Raw genomic sequence first — 13,381 nt, 5'->3', positions numbered from 1 at the left:
CACAACTGTGAGATGATCTGAGCCGAAATCAATAGTTGGATGCTTAACTGAGCAAGCCACCCAGGCACCCGTAAAATGTTCATATTTCTAATACATGAAGAAATCAAGAAATAAAAAAATCTACAAGTAAATTGACTAATGCATTTGTTATTACTGTCATTTAAAAATTTATTTTGTGTGTGCGTGTTTATTTTTGAGAGAGAGGGAGAGAAGGGAGGGGAGGGGTAGAGAGAAAGGGAGACAGAGGATCCAAAGCAGGCTCTGAGCTGTCAACACAGAGCCTGACACGGGGCTTGAACTCACAAACCGTGAGATCCTGACCTGAGCCGAAGTTGGACACTTAACCGACTGAGCCACCTGAGCCTGGGCTAATACATTTTTGAAAAAGATGTGCATCCTTGAGGGGCCTGGGTGGCTCAGTCGGTTAAGTGTCTGACTTTGGCCCAGGTCATGATCTCGTGATCCATGAGTTCGAGCCCCGTGTCGGGCTCTGTGCTGACGGCTCGGAGCCTGGAGCCTGCTTCAGATTCTGTGTCTCCCTCTCTCTCTCTCTCTCTCTCTGCCCCTCCCCCACCTGTGCTCTGTCTCTCTCTCTCAAAAACAAATACACATTAAAACAAGTTAAAAAAAAAAAAAAGTAACTTCGTATGACTCCCATTTTTTGGTAAAAATGCCTTCCGTCTCCCATAATCCCAAATTAAATAGAGATCTAGTCCATCTCTGTTTCTATATGCACAGAAAAAATTTGTGAGGATACATACACATATCAAACTGATAACAGTGGTTTTCCTAGGGAGAGAACTCCAGCTTTAGTGTATTGCATTTCTGTTATTGTGTGAACATCGGTTTTTCTTGCAATTTAAGAAGTGAATGGCGAGTACCTGGGTGGCTCTGTCAGTTGAGTGAGCGTCCGACTTCAGCTCAGGTCATAATTTCGTGGCTTGTGAGTTTGAGCCTCACGTCGGGCTCGCTGCTGTCAGCCTGTCAGTGCACAGCCCACTTTGGATCCTCTGTCCCCTTCTCTCTGCCCCTCCCCCGCTTGTGCTCTCTCAAAATTAAATAAATATTAAACAGACAAAAAAGAAAAAGAAAAAGTGAATGAAATGGCTAATTCAAGGGAAAGGAAATAGGTACTGGAAGGTATCACAGGCGCACAGAGAATCGGTGGATAGGATCCGTGGTAGATCTCCAGGCGACCACCAAGGGCTTCACTCCCTCACGAGGTGACAGGAAGAATGTCCTCACTGGGCTCAGCACAGGCCTCGGGCCCATCGCTTAGCTGTCTTGGCTCGCAGCCCCGTCCTGGCCACATGTGATGAGGAACTCAAGCAAGGGCGCCACACTCTTTGTACCTGGACCAGAAGAAAGATTCAGCAAGCCTGTGGCTGGCCCTCCTCACGCTTTACCCTCCTCACCCTTCCCTTATTCACTCTTTTCCTCTTGTTCACCCCTCTTCTCTCACTCCTGCTCCAAGTGGTCTTCAAGAAGCCAAAGTAGAGGGAGAAGAAAAATCTCCAGAAGGAAAGGTGGCATAGGCTAGCAATCTACTGTATTTCAGTGACTACGCCCAAGGGGGGGCTGGCTTCCAGGAGCAGAAACCCTGTGACAGTAGACCTGTTTCATTTATTTGCGTCTAATGTTTATTTCTTTATTTTGAGAGAGAGAGAGAGAGACATGAGGAGGGAGGGACAAAAAGAAAGGGAGAGAGAATCCCAAGTAGGCCATGTGCGGTCAGCAAAGAGCCCAACACGACCATGAAGTCATGACCTGAGCCAAAACCAAGAGTCAGATGCAACCGACTGAGCCACCCCGGCACACTGGTGAGCCTGTTAAAGAAAAAAAATTTGGGGTGCCTGGGTGGCTCAGTCGGTTAAGCGTCTGATTCTTGGTTTCGGCTCGGGTCATGATCTCACTGTTTCGTGAGTTCAAGCTGTGCATTGGGCTCTGCACTGGTGGCATGGAGCCTGCTTGGAATTCTCCGTCAACCTCTCTCTCTGCCCCTTCGCACTCGTGCTGTTTCTCTAAAAATAAATAAGTAAATAAAAGATGGGGTGCCTGGGTGGCTCAGTCTGTTGAGCTGCCAACTCTTGATTTCGGCTCAGGTCACGATCTCACGGTTCGTGGGTTTGAGCCCCGTGTTGGGCTCCGTGCTGACAGTGCAGAGCCTGTTTAGGATTCTCTCTCTCTCCCCCTCTCTGCCCCTCCCCTGTTTGTGCTCGCTCTCTCTCTCTCTCCCTTCCTCTCAAAACAAATAAATAAAACTTAAAAAAAAAAAGTCAATTGCTTTCCTATATACCAGCAATAAACAAGTAGAATTTGAAATTAAAAGACATAATACAATTTAAATTAGCACCCCAAAAATTAAATACTAAGGTATAAATCTAACAGGAGTATGTATAAGATCTCTGTGAGGAAAACTACAAAACTCTGATGAAAGAAATCAAAGTAGAACTAAATAAGTGGAGATATTCATACTGATGGATAGGCAGAGTCAGAATCGTCATGATCAGTTCTTCCCAACTTGCTTTGCAGTTTCAATGCAATCCCAACAAAAATCCTAATAAGTCATTTTGTGGCTAGCCACAAATGAACTGTAACGTTTATATGGAGAGGCAAAAGACCCAGAATAGCTAACACAATATTGAAGGAAAAGAACAAAGTCAGAGGATTGACATCATGTGACTTACGATAAGGCTCTGATCACAGTTCATGAGTTCAAGCCCCACATCAGGCTCGGCACTGACAGTGCGGAGCCTGCTTGAGATTCTCTCTCTCCCCCTCTCTCTGCCCCTCCTCCACTTGCTCTCTCTCTCTCTCTCTCTCTCTCTCTCAAAAATAAATAAAATCTTATAAAAGCTACACTAATCAAGACAGTGTAGTATTGGTGAAAGAATAAACAGACCCACATAAATACGGTCAGCTGATTTTTGGCAAAGGAGCAAAGGCAATACAGTGGAGAAAGAATGTCTTTTCAACAAGTGGTATTGCAGTAACTGGACATCCACATGCAAAGAAAAGAACCTAGGGGCGCCTGGCTGGCTCAGTCAGTAGAGAATGCAACTCTTGATCTCGGGGTTGTGAGTTTCAGCCCCATACTGGGCGTAGAGCTTACTTCAATGAAAATGAATCTACACACAGACCTCATACCTTTCATAAAAGTTAACCCCAAATGGACCACAAAATCAAATGTAAAATGCAAAACTACAAAGTTCCTAGAAGTGGGGTACCTGGGTGGCTCAGTTGATTGAGTGTCTGACTCTTGATTTCGGCTCAGGTCATGTCTTGTGGTTCGAGCATCAGGTTCTACATTGACAGTGTGGCGCCTGCTTGGGATTCTCTCTCTCCTTCTCTCTCTGCCCCTCCCTACCTCTGTCTCTCTCTCTCAAAATAAATAAAATTTCAAAAACTAAAAAAAAAAAGTTCCTAGAAGTTAAAATAGGAAAAATGCAGATGACTTTGCACATGAAGGTCTTTTAGATCCAATACCAGGCATGATCTAAAAAAGAATTGATAAACTAGGCTTTGTCAAAATTAAAATGTGAAAAACTCCGTCAAGAGAATGAAAAGACAAGCCACAGACTGGGAGGAAATGTTTGCAAAAGACAAATCTGGTAAAGGACACCTATCCAAAATATATAAAGAAGTCTTAACACTCAATAGAAAACAATCTGATTTAAAAATAGGCAGAAGATCTGAACAGACACCTCACCAAAGAAGATATATAGATGGCAAATGAGCACAGGAAAAGATGCTCCACATAATACGTCATCAGGGAAATGCAAATTAAAACAAGAGATACCACTATGCACCTATTAGATTGGCCAAAATCCAGAAAACTGACAATACCACAAGCTAATGAGGAACTTTTCATTGTTGGTGAGAATGAAAACTGGAAGACAGTTTGGTGGTTTCGTAGAAAACTAAACATATTCTTACCATACAAACCAGTGATCATACTCCTTGGCATTTATCCAAAGGAAGTGAAAAGTATATCCACACAAAAACCTGCACATGAATGTCTTGGGGAGCTTTGTTTCTGATCGCCAAACTTAGAAGCAACCAAGATCTCCTTCAGTAGGTGAACAGATAAATAAACGTTGCTGGTGCATCCAGACAATGGAATATTATTTGGTGCTGAAAAGAAATGAGCTGTCACGCCATGAAAAGACAAGGAGGAAACTTAAATGCATTTTGCTAAGTAAAAGAAGCCAATCTGAAGAGGCGACATATTGGATGATTCCAACTATACGACATTCTCGAAAAGGCAAAAAACAAAACAAAAAACAAACTAACTAAAACCCCCACAAAACTACGGAAACCATAAAAGGATCACTGGATGCCAGGGGTTGGGGGGTATGCAGGATAAGTAGGCACAGCCCAGAGGATTTTTAAGGCAGTGAAATTACACTGTATGACACTATAATGGTGGTTATATGTCATTATGTATTTGTCAAAACCCACAGAATATACAACAAACAGCAAGAGTGAACCGTGATATAAACTAAGAACTTTGGGTGATAATGACATGTCATTGTATGTTCATCAAATGTAACAAACATACCCCTCTGGTGGAGGCCATTGATAATGGGGGGGGACTATGCATGTGTGGGGGCCGGTGGTAAAGCTCTGTATCTTCTGCTCAGTACTGCCATCAACCGAAAACTGCCCTAAAACATAAAGTGTATTTGGGGCACCTGGGTGGCTCAGTCGGTTAAGTTCTGACTTCGGCTCAGGTCATACCTCACCGCTTGTGAGTTGGAGCCCTGTATCGGGCTTTGTTGACAGCATGCAGCCTGCTTCAGATTCTGCGTCTCCTTTTCTCTCTCTGTCCCTCCCCTGCTTACGTCCTCTCAAAAATCAATAAACATGAAAAAAAATGTTAAAAAAATAAAGACATTCACTCTTGCCTTAAAAAAATATTTAGGGACACCTGGGTGGCTCAGTTGGTTGAACATCTGACTTCGGCTCAGGTCATGATCTCACAATTCATGGGTTCGAGCCCCTCGTCAGGCTCTGTGCTGACCGCTCGGAGCCTGGAGCCTGCTTCGGATTCTGTGTCTCCCTCTCTCTCTGCCCCTCTCCCTCTCACGCTCTGTCTCTCTCAAAAATAAATTAACATTAAAAATAAATAAATAAATAAATAAATAAATAAATATTTAAACTAGGAATAAAAAAAGAATTGCTAACATTGCTGAAATGATTAACATCATTTTATGATGTTAATGTGATATCAATGGTGAAACCTGATAAAGATCCTGTGAAAACTATATAAACCAATCCCAATTAAAGATGCAAATTCTCTAACTAAAAATTCAGCCATATTTCAAAAGAACAATTGATAACCAAGAGAGATTTATTTAAAGAGAGCAAAATTGTCCTCTATCAGGAATTAATCAACATATTACATTATATAAACATATTTGTTTGAGAAGTTAATCAACCATTCCCATAAAAAGTCTATGTAATGGGAAGCCTGGCTGGCTCCGTCAGTAGACCATGAGACTCTTGATCTCTGGGTCATGAGTTTGAGCTCCGCATTGGGCGCAGAGCTTACTTAAAAAAATAAAAATGAAAGAAGTGCTGAGCGTGTTCGTGTGACAAGAAAGTGCCAGTGTGGCTGGAGAAGGAGTTTCAGGATATGAGAAGTAGCAGGTCAAATTAGCTGTGTATCATTGCTACATTTCATTCATAGTTCATCACGGGAGTTTATCATAATGTATCCATTCCAGAGTCCAAGGTATTTGGGTTGTTTCCCATGTTTTGTTATTATGAACAACACTGCTATGAACATGCCTGTACATCTCTCTTGATGCAGTTGTGCAACAGTTTTTCCTCAATATATATATAAAAGTAGAATTTCCTGGTCATAATACATACAAAACTTCATTTTCACTACATAATGATAAATTGTTTTCCAATGTGGATGTACCCATTCACACTCTTGAGAGAATTCTCTCACAAGACTTTGGAGTGCTCTTTTTTGCCAACTTTGTGGTTGTAAAATATCTCATTGTGGCTTTAATTTGCATTTTCCTGATTATTGAGGAGATTGGGCACCTTTTTTTTTTTTTTAATGTTTACTTATTTTGAGAGAGAAAGAGAGTGTGAGCAGTGGATGGGCAGAGAGAGAGGGAAACAGATAATCCCAAGCAGGCCCCATGCTCAGAGGGAGCCTGACGTGGGACTTGATTTCACAACTGTGAGATCACGACCTGAGCCGAAATCAAGAGTCTGCCTCTCAACCGACTGAGCCACCCAGGCACTTTCCTCCAACTTAAACAAACAAACAAAAAAACTGGCTCAAGCTCACAACCCTGAGAATAAGAGTTTCATGAAGATCCTTTTCATATGTGCTTTTGGGTGGTGTCTCCTTTTTTGTTGTTGTTGTTTTGTGTCGTCACAGAGCCTGACGTGTGGCTCGATCCCACAAACTGTGAGATCATGACCTGAGCCGAAATCGAGTCAGATGCTTAATCAACTGAGTCACCTAGGATCCCCTCTCCTTTTCTTCTTATTTTTTTAATGTTTATTTATTTTTGAGAGAGAGAGAGCAAGCAGGGGAGAGGCAGAGAGAGGGGGACAGAGGATCTGAAGCAGGATCTGTGCTGACAGCAGACAGCCTGATGTGGGGCTCGGAATCATCAACCATGAGATCATGACCTGAGCCAAAGTCAGTAGCTTAATTGATTAAGCCAAACAGACGCCCACCCTCTCCTATGTAAAAAAAAAAAAAAAAAAAAAAAAAAAAATGGATTTGTAGGGCGCTTGGCTGACTGGGTCAGTAGAGCATGTGACTCTTGATCTTGAGGTCATGAGTTCAAGCCTTGCATTGGGCGTGGAGCTTAAAAAAATGGATTCGTATATCTTTATGTATTCTGGACATGAGCCCTTTCAAGTTCTCTGGATGAATAAGCTTCTAAAAGAGAACATCTCAGTTTCTGGGAGCACCACAACAGAAGTCTCCACACCCCCTAGCAGATGAGATGAACACCCTCAGTATTTGGATTCTGGCCTGGGATGAGCTAGACTTTGGATTCTGTTTATAGAATTTACAGAATAGATTCTGTTTATCCACTGAGGGTGGAGATATTGGGGAATAAACTCTTCTTCCATCCCACTGTACAGATTTATTGCCAAACAGTACAGTTGCTTTCTTTCCTTGAAGTGCCCAGAGCTTGAAGTCTGACTTGTATAACAAGTCGTCTTAAGTTTCCCTTACAAAAAAGGTAAAATTAGAGGGTATAGAAGGAAAAATGGGTAAATGGGGGGAAAAACTACAGTGAAAATGGCACTAGGGGCTTTATCTAATGTTTTTTAAAGGGCTTGAATTTGAAATTCATCAAGTATATTAGCATCCAGTCCAGTAAAGATGATGAAAATGATTCCACTGGCTTGGAGAGTCAGAGAATTGCGAGGAAACCAACTTGCTATCTTCACATAATGTTTTTTATTGTTATTGTTACCTTTCCTTTAGGCAATGTTTTCCTTTGTTTTTTCAAAGGAGCAACTGTGGGTTTTCTTTATTTAAAGCAACTTTGAATGATTATTTTGGTTTTAGAAATGGTTTTTAAATCTTTTCAGTTTGAAAGTGTTCCCTCCCAACACAAATGGGGTCTGAGCATTCTCGGGGCGTGGAATTAGTTAGGACCTCTGTAATCAAAAAATGCTTTGGGACAGCACAAGCAAAAAAGCTTATCTTCTATAAAGGCCCAGGGATATTTCACAGAAGGAGAGGACGTAATGCAGCATGTTCTCGGGAACAAATTGGATGCAGAAAGTGTTATCTTTGACTTGCTTCTGAACCTCTGCTTTATTATTCAATCTGAAGCCAACCAGCATGGTTTCCATCTTTTAGATGCCAATAGCCCTCTCATTCATATCTGCTCTCTTCAAGAGATGTGCCACACTATGGGGGCCACTTAGTCCTCATTCCAAATTCTTGGGAAAGGAGTCTAATTGGGTCCTGCTTGGGTCAGGGGCTTATCCACAGAGCAATCAACTGTGGCCTGGGGTGAATAGGGTGCATCATGTGAATGAGGCTTCTCTTTCTGCTAACTTACGGTTGACAAGTGGAGGCACACTGAACTTGCTACCTCATTTGTGGGGCCCTGTGCAAAATGAACATACAGGGCTCCCTTGTTAAAAAATTATCAAGGAGGGGCGCCTGGGTGGCTCCGTCGGCTAAGCGTCCGACTTCGGCTCAGGTCATGATCTCGCGGTCTGTGAGTTCGAGTCCCACATCGGGCTCTGTGCTGACAGCTCAGAGCCTGGACCTGTTTCAGATTCTGTGTCTCCCTCTCTCTCTCTGACCCTCCCCCGTTCATGCTCTGTCTCTCTTTCTCAAAAATAAATAAACGTTAAAAAAAAAAATAAATAAATAAATAAAAAATTATCAAGGATTTCAAGGTGCCTGGGTGGCTCGTTGGTTAATGATCCGACTCTGGGTTTCAGCTCAGGTCATGATCTCACGGTTTCGTGAGTTCGAGCCCCGCATCGGGCTCCATGCTGACAGTGTGGAACCTGCTTGGAATCCTCGGTCTCCCTCTCTCTCTGCCCCTTCCCCACTTGTGCTGTCTTTGTCTCTCTCAAAATAAATAAATAAACTTAAAAAAAATATTAAGGATTTCAAGATTGCAACAGTAGAACATTAAACCAAGGGTGGAGCCCTTCCAAGTGTAGGGCCCTGGGTGACTGTGCAGGTCTCCTGCCAAGAAACTGCTCCATGTTCTGGACCTGGAGGAAGAGCCTCCAAAAGGAATTGTCAAAACTTGGAATCAGTGATGCTTGTTTTTGGAATTCATAACTTAGACGAGTGTTATGTTTTCCACCTTTCCCCCCTACTTCTTATCCCCTCCTCAGATCCAGTAACTTTATGTGGAATTGCTTCTTGAGTGTGAATAAGTTGGTTTTTTAAGTCTTTTGTCTCTTCCTTTCTATTATTAGGCAATGATCTTCTAGAAGGTTGTACAAAGTGTGCATTTGACTTGGTGAGTCATCTTCATAAGAGCTGATGAAGGAGTTAATGTCCTTTTTAAAAAAAAAAAAACTTTTTATATTGAATTATTTTAGACTTACAGAAAAATAGCAAAACCAGTCTTGAGAGTTTTCATATATCCCCCCATCTTCCCCTAATGTTAACATCTTACATAACTATAGTACAATAATCAGAACCAAAAAGATTAATGTTGCTACAATACTCCTAACTAAAGACCTTTCTTGAATTTGACTAGGTTTTTTGCTACTGTCTTTCTCTTCTGCTAGGCTCCCGACCAGATCCCACATGGCATTTAGTTATTTCTTAGTCTCATGCAGTCTTTGAAAGCTCTTTTGGCTGTCTTTCCTGACGCTGACTTTTTTGAAGAGTATTGATCAGTTATTCTGTCAAATGTCCTGCAATTTGAGTTTTCCTGATGTTTTCTCTTGATTAGGCAGAACACTGCGGGTAATAATGTGTCCTCAATGCATCCTATCAGGTTCATGATGTTGCTTTGTCTTATTACTGGTGATGTTGACATGATTAAGGTGGTTTCTGCCAGGTTTCCCACTGTAAAACTACTATCCTTCCCTTTGTAGTTAATACGTATCCTGCAGGAAATATTCTGAGACTATTCAAATTCTGTTTCTCTTCAAACTTCTCCCTACTCGTTTTAGCACTCATCAATGGAGCTTGTGTGCAATAATTACAGTGTTTAGCTAATGAAGATATTTTCTGCAGTTCTTTTTCGTCTCTAGCCTTGTGGTACCCAACCTAGGGCTCCACTAGTTGCTTTCTTCCCATTCTTCTTTTTTTTTTTTTTCCCATCCTTCTCAGTGTAGCTATGTTTTTGACTTATAATGGGTTCATTTTTTAGTATTTCTTATTCCATTTGGGCTCTCTCCGCATCCCAGTTGGTTTTAGTTATGTCATTATTTTGGGGGTATGTGAGACACTACCACTGCTCTAAGAGGCACAGCTATATGAATATATACTCTGAGTATCACTACCTCCTCATTCCTGCTACCCCATTTCATTTACTCCCTTTGTCCATCTTTCTCCCACCTATCCTCTATAGGTAGCCACTTGCCTTGGTTTCCGATTTATCTTTCCTGTACTGCATTTCTTTTGCACAAACGAACAAATGTGCTCTGTTTTTTTATATTCCTTTCTTTCTCGGGGCAGCATTTGTGCTTTGCATTTTTCACTTAGCAATATGTCTTGGCAACTGCTTTATATCAATTCGTAGAGTTCTTCCTCATGTACTAATTTTTAAAAAAGTTTTTTCATTTATTTTGAGAGACAGAGCAAGGGCAGGGGAGGGGCAGAGAGAGAGGGAAGGAGGGAGGATCCCAAGCAGGCTCCACACTCAGCATGGAGCTCATCACAGGGCTCGATCACACGATTGTGAGATCGTGACCTGAGCCCAAATCAAGAGTCAAATGGGTAGGGCGCCTGGGTGGCTCAGTGCGTGGAGTGTCCAACTCTTGGTTTTGATTCAGGCCATGATCCCAAGGTCATGGGATCTAGCCCTGTGTCAGGCTCTGCGCAGGTGTGGAGTCTGCTTAAGATTCTCTCCCTCTCTCTCTCTCTCTCTCTCCCTCTTCCCCTCTACCTGCTCTCGTTCTCTCTCTGTTAAAAAAAAAAAGTCAGACTCCTAACCCACTAAGCCACCCCTTCCTCATTTTTTTAATAGCTGCTGAGTATGCTATTGTGTAATGTACCACAAATGTACAAATACTTAGATTGTTTCCAAATTTTTGCAATTACAAATAATACTGCAATAAATCACCTTGTGTATATGCCTTTTTTGTTTTAATTAATTAAATTTCCTTCTAATCCTTCTTGTCTCCAGGGAACTGAGAGCTGTGTTGATGTTACTATTTCATGTTTTCTTTCTTAGCTCTGCCTATCTTTGAAGTCTGTAATCTCTCACAATAAGCATGGATTGTGGTCGAGTACATTTTCTGAGAAAGTCCTCACTCCCTGACTAGGCCAATAATTTGGGGGGCACCCCCAGTCTTATACTACAGTAATGGTTCTCAATCCTGTCTGAACATGAGAATCTCTAAGAATCTTCTAAATATATCAATGCCTAAGAATGCTCTAGGCAGATTTTGCAATTAACGCAGAATCTCTGGGTGTGGGACTGAGGCACCTGTATTATTCTGAGGTGCCCCAGAAATTCCAATGTGCAGCTAAGGTTGAGAACCACTGGGTTAAATCCTTGGAATGTTACAAAAATCTCCTGGCCTTCACCATATTCCGTGATTTGATCCTTGCTGACTGGGAGGTGCTCCGCTCAGAAAATTCCTGATATTTACCTGTAGGAGACGTAAATACCAGCTGGCTTAATTTAGGGAGAATCTGTAAAAGTATTTAATGAGATGGAAGTTCACCCTAGTCAAGAATTTTTTTTTTTTCTCATATAAAGTCTGAATGACAGCTAAAAGTTGCTTCAAGCCAAGAAGGAAAATTGTTAAATTTCCTTTTCTCCCCTTCAACATACAAATCTGGGTACCTTCCTTTGTAGTTGGTCTATTAATACACTCCAACTAACACTTGTAAAACAGAGTCCACCAATTATGCTGTTTTTCATCAAATCAAAGCAACCGTGACTTGTAAAACACAGTTATCTTATGTAGCACCAAGAAAGAAAAAACCCCACTGCTAAATAATTATGAGGTATAATTAAATGTAAGAGATTTTTAAATGTGGGGAGCCACATTTAATATACGCATATTAGAATTGATGAAGTGCGGTCGATCTTTGGCCTAAACCTCTTCTGTGAACTCCAACTCAGTATGGTCACTTGAATTCCTCACAGGCCTAACATGTCCCAGTCTGGACTCCCCATCTATCTTGGCCAAAGCTGTTCCTTTTCCTGCATTGTCTGCTCTGTCAAACGGAGCACCCCCTGCCCCCCCAACTAGAAACACAGAAGTCATGTCAGACTCCTGACCTTCTTCGCTTTCCAAATACAAAAGACCTTTCCATTGTCAGTTCTGTCTCCTACCCCTCTCTTGAACGCATTGCCTTCCTCTTTCCCTCTTTCCTGGCTTTGAGTCGGGTCTTCCTCGTCTCTCCACAGGATCACTGCAGTGACCTCCTACCTGCTTTCCACTTCGCGGATCAATCCTACTCCACAATATCCTCGTTTTCCTTCTCAAACATCAATCCGATCATATTATTCTTCCCTTAAATTATCCTCCAAGACAAATACGCCATTCAAAAAACAAGCAAAGTGAATGAACAGGCCACCCTACAGAAGAAACTAACACACATTTATGCATGTGAAAAGTTCATCACGAAATAAATGTCACAATGACATCTCCCCGCTTATCCAATTGGCAGAATTTGAGAGAACTGGTAACGAATGATTGTAAGAGTGTCTGCACACTTACTTACCGTTGTTGGCAGTATAATATTTTACATGGCATTTTGGCAACGTTTTCGATACGAGAAGGAACGCAAACTGCCTAACATCTCTGAGCCTCAATCACTGTATTTGGTCCAATGGGGCTGAGATCTCCCTTAAGGGCCTCAAGGAAGGGAGGTAATTCAGCGGAAAGGGATTTGTAAATAATAATAGCTAAAATTTACTGGGCGCTTGCCGTTTGAAGCGCTTCATCTGTGTTAGCTCATTTAATCTTCACGATAACCCTGTAGGTACTAGCATTATCATCACCCCCAATTTTACATAGAAGAAAACTGAAGCACAGAGAATAAAACGTTGCCCAAGAGGCGGGGTTAGTAAGGGGTGGAGCTAGGATTATCGGCATTAAATCTACAGAGGGTGATCTAGCTCGAGTCCTGCTTTTACAGTAAGCCTACACCACTCTTTTCCTTCTGATAACCCACAGAACCCACAGTTGAAATCTGTTGATAAAAGAATTTGTTCTTCGTTAGCAACCATCAACTGGCCTTCTCTAATTGCTTTGTGTATCTCACCACAGTCCTGCCGGATAGAGCTCGTGAGAACTCAGCCCACCTCTCATTCCAATTCATTTTCAGTGTCCTGGTCAACGCTGGGTACACGGTAAAGCCTGAGACAGAGGCCTAACAAAAGCTATCGTACATTTCTGTGGGACCAATGGCGTATCTTTACAAATAGGAAGTAATTTTCCCGAGACTGAAACATACACAAACGACCACGCGCCTCGGGGACTATAGCTCCGCTCCACATCCGTGCACCACAGCCGACCTTTCCCGCTTTCCTACATCCGTCGGACTTTGCCCGGAACCTTTCTTGAGGGCATCGGAAGCAGCCGGCCGGGACAACGCGGCTGAACACACAACACAGGAAGGACTAGTAGTCTAGCTATATGCCTGAAATTTCTCGTTCGCCTACATGATTCGGGCGAAAACGGCCACAAATTACTGCACTTCTTAAAGTACTACGTGACG

General features: G+C 42.2%; 1 long non-coding RNA gene across 1 annotated transcript; it reads right to left on the bottom strand.

Moving 5' to 3' along the window:
- Positions 1 to 1,089: 1,089 nt before the first annotated feature.
- Positions 1,090 to 13,220, bottom strand: LOC122211405. Its single transcript, XR_006198668.1, has 2 exons — positions 12,966 to 13,220; positions 1,090 to 1,352 (listed from the first exon to the last, which is right to left on the bottom strand). It is a non-coding gene; the product is annotated as an uncharacterized LOC122211405 (long non-coding RNA).
- Between the last annotated feature and the right edge of the window lie 161 nt (positions 13,221 to 13,381).

The sequence above is a fragment of the Panthera leo genome, chromosome F3, assembly GCF_018350215.1.
Source record: "Panthera leo isolate Ple1 chromosome F3, P.leo_Ple1_pat1.1, whole genome shotgun sequence".
Taxonomy (NCBI): domain Eukaryota; kingdom Metazoa; phylum Chordata; class Mammalia; order Carnivora; family Felidae; genus Panthera; species Panthera leo.
Note: the sequence above shows the minus strand (reverse complement) of the source record. Positions and strands in the feature narration are given on the sequence as shown.